Source organism: Balaenoptera musculus, chromosome 21 (genome assembly GCF_009873245.2).
Source record: "Balaenoptera musculus isolate JJ_BM4_2016_0621 chromosome 21, mBalMus1.pri.v3, whole genome shotgun sequence".
In the NCBI taxonomy this organism is placed as follows: Eukaryota; Metazoa; Chordata; class Mammalia; order Artiodactyla; family Balaenopteridae; genus Balaenoptera; species Balaenoptera musculus.
This window is the reverse complement of record NC_045805.1, coordinates 21,863,259-21,872,308: the sequence shown is the minus strand read 5'-3', so window position 1 is coordinate 21,872,308 and position 9,050 is coordinate 21,863,259.

Here is a 9,050-nt window from a genome sequence, read left to right as displayed (position 1 = left end):
GCCCACACTTCTGGTGCTTTAGGAAGTCAGTTCTGCTCTGCACAGGCCAAGACTGGGAGCCCATTTACAATATTTGAAAACTTTAACGGAAATTCTAACTAAGTTTGCAGCTCTAGAGATGAACAAGTACAGGAAAAGCAGTTTGAAAGTCAGCAAGGGCCTACAAATTCGTAGGGGTCTTCTCTCTAACTCTTGCTCTTAAGAGTAACTCTTTGTAGTTGTTTAGGTCCTTACATGGAAAAAGAATGTATTTTGCCAGAGAAAAACAAAAATAATGAACTGGATTTACGGCTAATTCCTCTCAACTGTCTTCTTCCACAAGACCTTACTCCAAGGATATTCAGAGAAATAATGTTCCAGGTCTAGAGACAGTTACCAGAATTGCACACGCTACACAGCAAACATTTCATTCTTAGGTTGCATGTTTTAGCATTCTAAACTGCCTTCTTTCTACCGAGAGCTGGGCACTAAATTTCTTTCTGAGTGAGAAGGTGACGGAAGTTTGGGGATCATGGTAATATTGTCTCCGTTATTTCCAGATTTGGTGGCTGTCATTTGGTTACATAAGAGAGTGCTTCGTTTTGAGGAAATGCACATTCGAATGGTTATAGTTAATGGGGTATCACGACTAGGACTTAATCAAATGGCTCCGGGAAAAAAACAGCTGAGAGAGAGAGAGGGGTGCGGGGGGTGGGGAATGATAAATCAAACGTTGCATAATGTTAATGACTGGGTGAGGAAATGCCAAGGTTTTTTGTATTATTCTTGCAACTTTTCTGTAAGTTTGAAATTATTTCAAAATAAAAAGTCAGACAAATTTTTAAAGGGCACAGTTTGAAGAGCCTCCAACTGGCCACCTTCTGTACTGCCTGAAGCTCAAAGAAATGACTGTAGTTTTAACCCAGTGAATGAATAAATAAGAATTTATGAGTCCACAATGATACTTAACAAAGGATGAAAGAAAACAAGAAAGAGGAAGGAAGGAAGGAAGGAAGCAAGGAAGGGAGAAAAGGAAGGAGAAAAAGAAGTACCACGATTGGAGGCTACTACCATGCCAAGAGCTCAATCTGAATTTTTTGTAGAGAAAAAAATAAGCATTTACTCTGCCTTCAGCACAAATAATCAATAAACAATGTATAATAAGAAATAGAAGAGAATTTTATTTGAGCCAAGCTGAGGACTATAGCCTGGGAGACACAGATTCAAGAAGCACTTGAATTGTGTTCTGCCAGACTACAAAACGGGGGAGGCTCATATAGGCAAAACCCACCAAGTTACATAAATTGTTTGTCAAGAATTACGATTGGAGCTGGCAAGAAGTAAGGGTGCTTGTTAAGCAAGGATTGCTGGGGTCCAAAATGGTTGCACACTTATAAGGGGAGACCTTGAGACCATAATGTTGTAGCTGGCAGCTGCTAGCAGATATTATTTTGAAAATGGCTGGTGGTGGTGTTCTTGAGTTTGATACAGTTCACAAAATTCAAGTTCTCAGTGATGCAGTAACATGTTTGAAACTATACCCACAATGGCCATCTGACTCCATTTTGGATGCCTGAACCACAGTTACTCCATTTTGATTTTTAAATGATCTTAAATAGGTCATCATGGTCTTTTTGAGAAGAATTATCAACATCACCAGTTGCTGAGTGAATGGAAGATTTTCTTTTCAGAAGAATGTCCATTCATACATGTGGAAGAAATGATAGACTAAAAAATCACCATTTAACAACCACCAAAGAAATAATTAGTTATGCAAGGATCATCAATGCATGCTGGGAAAAAAAAGTGTGTGTGTGTGTGTGTGTGTGTGTGTGTGTGTGTGTGTGTGAATACATAGGTAGAAAGACAAAGACAGTAAAATAATGACATTGTTATTGAATCTATGGCATGGGTGTACAGACATTCTCTGTATTATTCCTTCACCTTCTTTGAATGTTTGAAAAGGTGCAAACATACAAAAGCTTCTCCAATATCAGTGCCACTCCGTGTTTGACTAGAGTACAGAAATCACGAGATAATCCATCCTATCAGTTGTTGAAAGACTGTGGAATATTTATTGCTTTGCCTACCCCCCAACCACAAAATATACGTAACGGAGGGGATTTTCTGCTGGCTGCTGAATATAACCAAAGAGCTTAACTCCTGAGAGCTGCAAGATGATTTGTTTGGCAGGTAGGCAGAAGTGTTCATGAAATAAGAAAAACTGGCATAGGAAGATCTGTTCTCGAGCCCGCAGGTGATGGGTACTCCTTGGCACAAAGCAGAGAATCAGGCTGATTGATATTCTGAAACCAGAAATTAAACATCCAGCTGCACTTAGGACTTACCGTCTGAGAGTTGCTATTATTCACATACTAGGGTAATTGAATTCCTCCTTATTCTCTATTCTTATTAATACACACCTATCTCAAGAAAAGTCGGAGGAAATAGTTAACATTAGGTTGTGCCTTGTATTCATGGACAATCGTTCTGGTATTTTCTTCACCTAAAAACTATCTCCATGGTGGTACAGGGCAGAGGAAGCGCATCAATTCTCGCAAAACTTTAGTGTCGTCCTCAAATCAACAAACCCACTCACAGGTCATCTCCAAAGAAAATGTCCACTGTTTCTAAAGCCATTCAATAAAAAGCTCTTACAGTAAATAAAATTGTTTTTGCATAGGGCTTCCCTGGTGGCACAGTGGTTGAGAATCTGCCTGCCAATGCAGGGGACACGGGTTCGAGCCCTGGTCTGGGAAGATCCCACATGCCACGGAGCAACTGGGCCCGTGAGCCACAGCTGCTGAGCCTGCGCGTCTGGAGCCTGTGCTCCAGCAACAAGAGAGGCCACGATAGTGAGAGGCCCGCGCACCGCGATGAAGAGTGGCTCCTGCTTGCCGCAACTGGAGAAAGCCCTCGCACAGAAACGAAGACCCAACACAGCCAAAAATAAAATAAATAAATAAATAAATTTATTTAAAAAAAAAATTGTTTTTGCATGAACATAACAGTGTGATTTTTAATGTTTCTATTCTTGCTGCAAAATATATTTAAAATTATTTTAATCGTATATAAATCTCTGAATCATACCACATCTAAATATGATATTGATGACCATCTTTGAACATAAAAACAGATCTGATCTACAACTGCACGGCTTATGTTGCCACATCCCACTGCTCCCTGGGGACCAGAGGTCCACTTCAGTGATAGTATTTAGCAAACTGAAATGTATTGCTATTATATGCTAGAATTGGGCCATCCATCATGGACCTGCTACAAACTCTCAGATGGAATAAGCCAGCTCTGCAATTGTGTGCAGCAAAACTCCCAAATGGTGTAGGAGGAGAACACAGCGGAAAAACAGAATTGCATTGAATTGTAACTTTCAGGGAAAGTTTGCTGGGGAGGCAGCAACTGTGAAAAACTTTCAAGGACCCTGGCTTTATACACACCAATCCTTAAAATAATGGGTTTGGACGAGCTCTCATTTTAGCATTTAGTAACTCTATAATTATGCCTCAAGGGAGTGGTGGTGTTCCAAGTGGGATGTACACTCCTCTGGGTGTGCACGAGAAGATTCACTGGAGAACTTCTATTTCTGTTTATTTTTCATCTAAACACAAGATGGGAAGTAAGCTTTATTAATATTTAATATACAGGTTGACACTGGAGGCGTCCCTACGTGTAAGCTGCTGTTGTCTTGTGACCTACGGCACACCAAGAACCCAAGGGGAGAGCGGGGGCTCCACCACCCACGTGCTGACATGTGCCTTCAGTGTTCAGTGTATTTGGATGGAATGCTTCACATGACCCAGTGAAGTTGGGTCATGTATTACCAATGGATGGGTTTGGGCACTTTGAAAAAGAGTTAATACTAAAACAAATGTAAATAGCAAGGTCCTACTGTGTAGCACAGGGAACTACATTCAACAGGCTGTGATAGACCATAATGGAAAATAACATGAAAAAGAATATATATATGTATAACTGAGTCACTTTGCTGTACAGCAGAAATTAACATAACATTGTAAATCAACTATGCTTCAATAAAATTAAAAAAAAATTAAAACAAATGTAAAAATACTTCATATACCCAGACCCAACTGAGCAGTGAACCCAAGATTAGATGTCACTTTCAAGCCATGCAGATCTAAAGAACCTAAACTTCTTTAGAAGTAGAACTACTTCTCAATGGGCTGAGTAACATTTACTATTTCACTAATCTGCAAACAGAGCTATAAAAGTTTTGGTTATAATAGGTTTTAATTGTACACAGTTCACAGTAATTGAGCAAATTTCCATACTGAAGTATACAGAGACACGATAACTAATTATAAGGACCAAGTGAGTCAGTTCCACCAAACTAACTGATTGGTGAAACAGGGGAGCCCTGAAATTGCGGTTCTCACCAGAAGAACAACACGAGGCTGGGCCAACTGCCTTGGTAACCCTCAATCACATTTCAGGTGCCCTGAGCAGCTATTCGTATTTGATTTTGCGTGAGACACTGAAATCAGTGCAGTTTACCTCAAACCATCCTCTCATCTAGGAATACTTGGGGAAAGAAACTTTTCTCATTCCAACCAGAGGTTCTCTAAAGTTTATATACTATAAGACAGAGTGTAATAGTAAGACGATGACAAATTACCTGATACTTGCTCTACGGCTGGCACTGTGGTTAGTTTACATGCATTATCTTCCTCATTACTCAATGTTTCTCAAGCAATTTTATGACTCTGACCACACCTCATCTTAAAACAACCATGACTTAATGTCTTAATTCACATAAGCCAAATACATGTGCAGACTGTCTTTTTCCTGATAACCATTATAAAGCACAAGTTTTCTTCATGCAGATACTGCAGGCTTGTTTTAATTATTCCCGCCTAATTATTCCAGTAGGTCACTATATCTGCTTTCAATTCCTTCTACATGAAGTTTTTCAAAATGCCGTGTATGAAAGGCCCACACCCTAGTACTTCTGTCCTTCTGGCTGAAGCCCAGCCCAGGGACTGTGTGAGGCCTGTAGTAACTCTCAGTGCCCCCTGGGCCCTGCTGGGATTGCTCAGAAATGCAGCTCAAAACAAGTGGTAAATGCCATCTAAGGCTACATCCTGGCTCAGGGGGCACGCTACAGACTGGTGGAACATATATTACCTCATTGCAAATTTTCTTCTCTGGAAAGAGGAGAGATAAGTGTAATGACCATTCAGGAGAACTTAATACGGGCCCTGTGGTTGGCTAAGTGCTAACATATTTGTTACTTCACACTGGCAGGTTCTAGAGTCACACAACCTCAGTTCAAACCCCATTACCCCATTACGAGCTGAGTTACTTGGGCCTTGGTTTCCTCATCAGGAAAGGAAGGATAATAATAATACCTACTTCGTAGGATTGCTGTGAGGATTAAATGAATGATTTTTTCTAGATAAAGTGCTGAGAACATGCCAGTTACATAGTAAGCTGTCTAGGAGAACTGCTCCTGTGTTGTCTACTACAACACACTCTACTTCTGTACTTCTTGTTGGAACGAATGATTCGGCTGAGAACCAACTTGTAGAAAGGTACACTTCGACTAAATTTGAACTTTATTCCTTTTACTTCCCCTCCGCCTGGAACAATAGTGTAATTAACCTATTACTGGTTTGAAATATATTATTTTTTATTAGCTTATTAAGAAATATTATCCTAAATGCTGTTGTCTTGTGAAATATTATTGTTATAAATTATAATTCCTGCAGTGAACCTGTGTTAAATAAATTATTGGCGAAGACAATCTCAGTCTCTGAGCATAATTTGCCCAAATAAAACATTGGTGCTTCTGACCAACCGTCCATAAATCAGAAGTTCCCATGACCCCTTCCTTGGGTTTGATTAATTTGCCAGAGTGGCTCACAGAACTCAGGGAAACAGTTTACTTACAAAATTTCTAGTGTATTATAAAAAGATATAACTCAGGAACAGCCAGATGGAAGAGCTGCACAGGGCCAGGTATGTGGGAAGGGGCTGGAGCTTCCATGCCCTCTCTGGGTGTGTCACCCTCCTAGCACCACTGCTTGTTCACCAGTCTGGAAGCTGTCTGAACCCTGTCCTTTTGGGGGTTCTTATGGAGGCTTCCTGAAGTAAGACGACCGATGAAATCTTTGCCCATCTGTGATGGATTCAACCCCCAGCACCTCTCCCTCCCTGGATGTCAGGGGGTGGGGCTAAAAGTTCCCACCTTTTCAGTACTTGGTTGGTTCCCCTGGTGACCAGCATCCATTCCTAGGGGCTTTCCAAAAGTCACTTCATTAACATAAACTCTGGGTGGTGAAAGGGGCTTGTTATGAATAACAAAAGATAACTTTATCACTCTTATCGCTTAGGAAATTCCAACAGTTTTAGGAACTGTGCCAAGGACAGAGTTGGAAGACCAAATATTTATTTCTTATTATTAATCACAGTGTCACATAAGCACTCAACACATGTTGGTTATTTAAATCCTCATAACAACCCTACGAGATAGATATTATTATTCTCCTTTAACAATTGAGAAAATAAGCTCAGAGTAACTAAGCAATTTTCTTGGGTCATGCAGCAAGTAAGTGATGATGCTTGTATTTGTACCTGAGCTAGTTGGCCTGACTCTACATTTTAAGCTTTTTTCTCTCTACCACACAGCTCCAAAGAGAAAAATATATATGTCAGAAATGAGAACCAAGGAGAACCTTATGAAACCGAGCATGGCCCTGTGGGGCCCTCCCAGGGAACAAAAGCCTTTCCGTGTCCCCCATTTCTGGTTTGTAGGAAAAGACTTTAGCCTTCTAAACTTTCCCTGAGTTCCAAAGGGCAGTTACTAATTAGGGAAGTGAGGGAATGTGGGAACAAAGGAAAAGCAGTCAGGAAACAATAGTGCAGCATTAAGACAGTCCTAGTTCCTCCTCAAGTGATATACACAACAATCCAAAGCATAAAAAAATATATTAAAAAAAAAATCCGATGCATAGCTTTGAGTTGTTCTACTGGAACTAAGGCCCACACCCAGGTGGAGGACGGTAACTTCAGGCTGAGCAGGAGAGTCCTGGAACACCACCCTGTTACCTCACCAGCAGAAGAAGGTCATAACCTCTGCAGCCCAAATGTTGCCTTTAAAAATGCTTCCCTGAAAATCATTAGGGAGTTCGTTTGGGTCTTTTGAGCACAAGCTGCCCATTCTCCCTGCTTGGCCTTGCGATAGACCTTTCTCTACTCCAAACTCCGATGTCTCTGTTCATTTGGCCTCCCTGTGCATCGGGCACATGGACTTGGATTCAAGTCATGTCCGTCCTTCATTTCTCTTTTGGTCAAAATATCTGGAAATCAGATTTTATCTAAATGCTTTCCAGAATATAATGATTATGGTAATAAACAGTGAGCTCTAAATTTTGAGGAGCTATTTTATGAGGTGTGGGAAAATCTAATTATTTCTTCAGTGATATGTAATAGCTATGTATGGAATGTGGCTTTGGAGTTTCAAGTTTAATTGTAAAACTGTTATTCTTGTTACTGTTTATAGATGAACTAATTTAAATATCTACCCAAGTTCTAAACTACTTATTGCCTGTACCATAGCTTTTCCCCCTCCTTTTTGGTTAACTTCTACATATGTTTGTGTGACAAAGACTAGAAAAACTAAGCTTTTTTTTTTTTTTAAGAATTGAGATGCTTTACTTCTATAAGCAAAGACTCCCTTGAAATTGAGAGAGCTAGCAAGTAACAACAATGTAGCATACTTTTCTTTTTTCCATGCTGTAGATAACTGGAATAGTTTAGGCACCACATCTAATCTCTTACATAAGTCTTATGCAAGAGATGTGAGCCAGTTTTCCCTGAAACAGTGCCAGAGCTAATTCAGATATTGAAGGGCCTTTGCTTCCTAATATTCCTGGTAAGCATGGCCTATACTTACTTTACTTAGTTCACTTAGGTTATTTATAAATCACATGGGTAAACACACACACACACACACACACACACATTTATAAACATCCTTGCCAACACAGTGAAAGCTCATATTGTATTTGTTCAAGTATGCTTAGCCTGGGCAGGGAAGGGGAAAGAGAGAAAGGCTTGGGATGATTAATGCTACTTCTTTAATCTTTCATAGAAACACATAGAATAACTGAAGACATTTTGGAAACAAACCACTAATACTCATCAGGCCTTTGGTAGGACATAACTCCAGCATGGAAGGCTAACAGCCCTGTTCAGTGGCTCAGGAATTTTAGTTTTCTTATTTTAAGAGTGGGGAGAGTTAGGCAGCTGAAAGTTGAGTATGCCAAAGACAAGGGGAGATCAGAAACAGAGATAGATTAAGGTCTCAGAGATCCTGCGGGTCGGCCAGAGCCTCTGGGGGTGCTGTGTCACAACCTTGTATTTCCTCTAACATGTGACTCGTTGTGTTAGCTGGCTAAGCAGCAACAAGTCCCGTTAAGATATGTTTGGGTGGGGCGCCCTTTTTCTCACATTGCAAGGTAGAGCACACAATCTCAAATCCAAGTATCAATTGAGAGTCCAGCCAATCAAAATATCTATTGTAAAAAATCAGTAAACAAAAACTTCAATTAAATAGAATCTGGAGACCAGAAGGGGGAGCTCTCATGCCCTGTGATGACAGCAGAGCCCCAACAGGAAGAGGAAAGACTCCTGTTCTTTCCAGGCAAGGACTCAGCCAATGAAGAGCCATGGACCCTTTGTTTACTGTAGCCCCCTAACTTCCTTTTCTCCTCTAAAAAAGCATTCTTTCCTTGCTGAGCAGGGACTTGCCCATGGCTCAACATGGTTGCAGACGTTGTAATTCTCTCCCAATCCCAAATAAACCCATCTTTGCTGGAGAAATATCTGGCAGTCTGCTTGTTCCAGGTCAATACTATCTATGAATAGAAATGGTGAATAAGAGATCTATTTATCTATTTATGAATAGGAAATGAATTTTAACGAAGATTTTAAAAAACCAAATAATTAATTGAAAAAGACTAATTTGCACTATACATCATGAACTATATACATTTAACTAGAGAGTTTAATTAATAATTTAATTGAGCAATTTT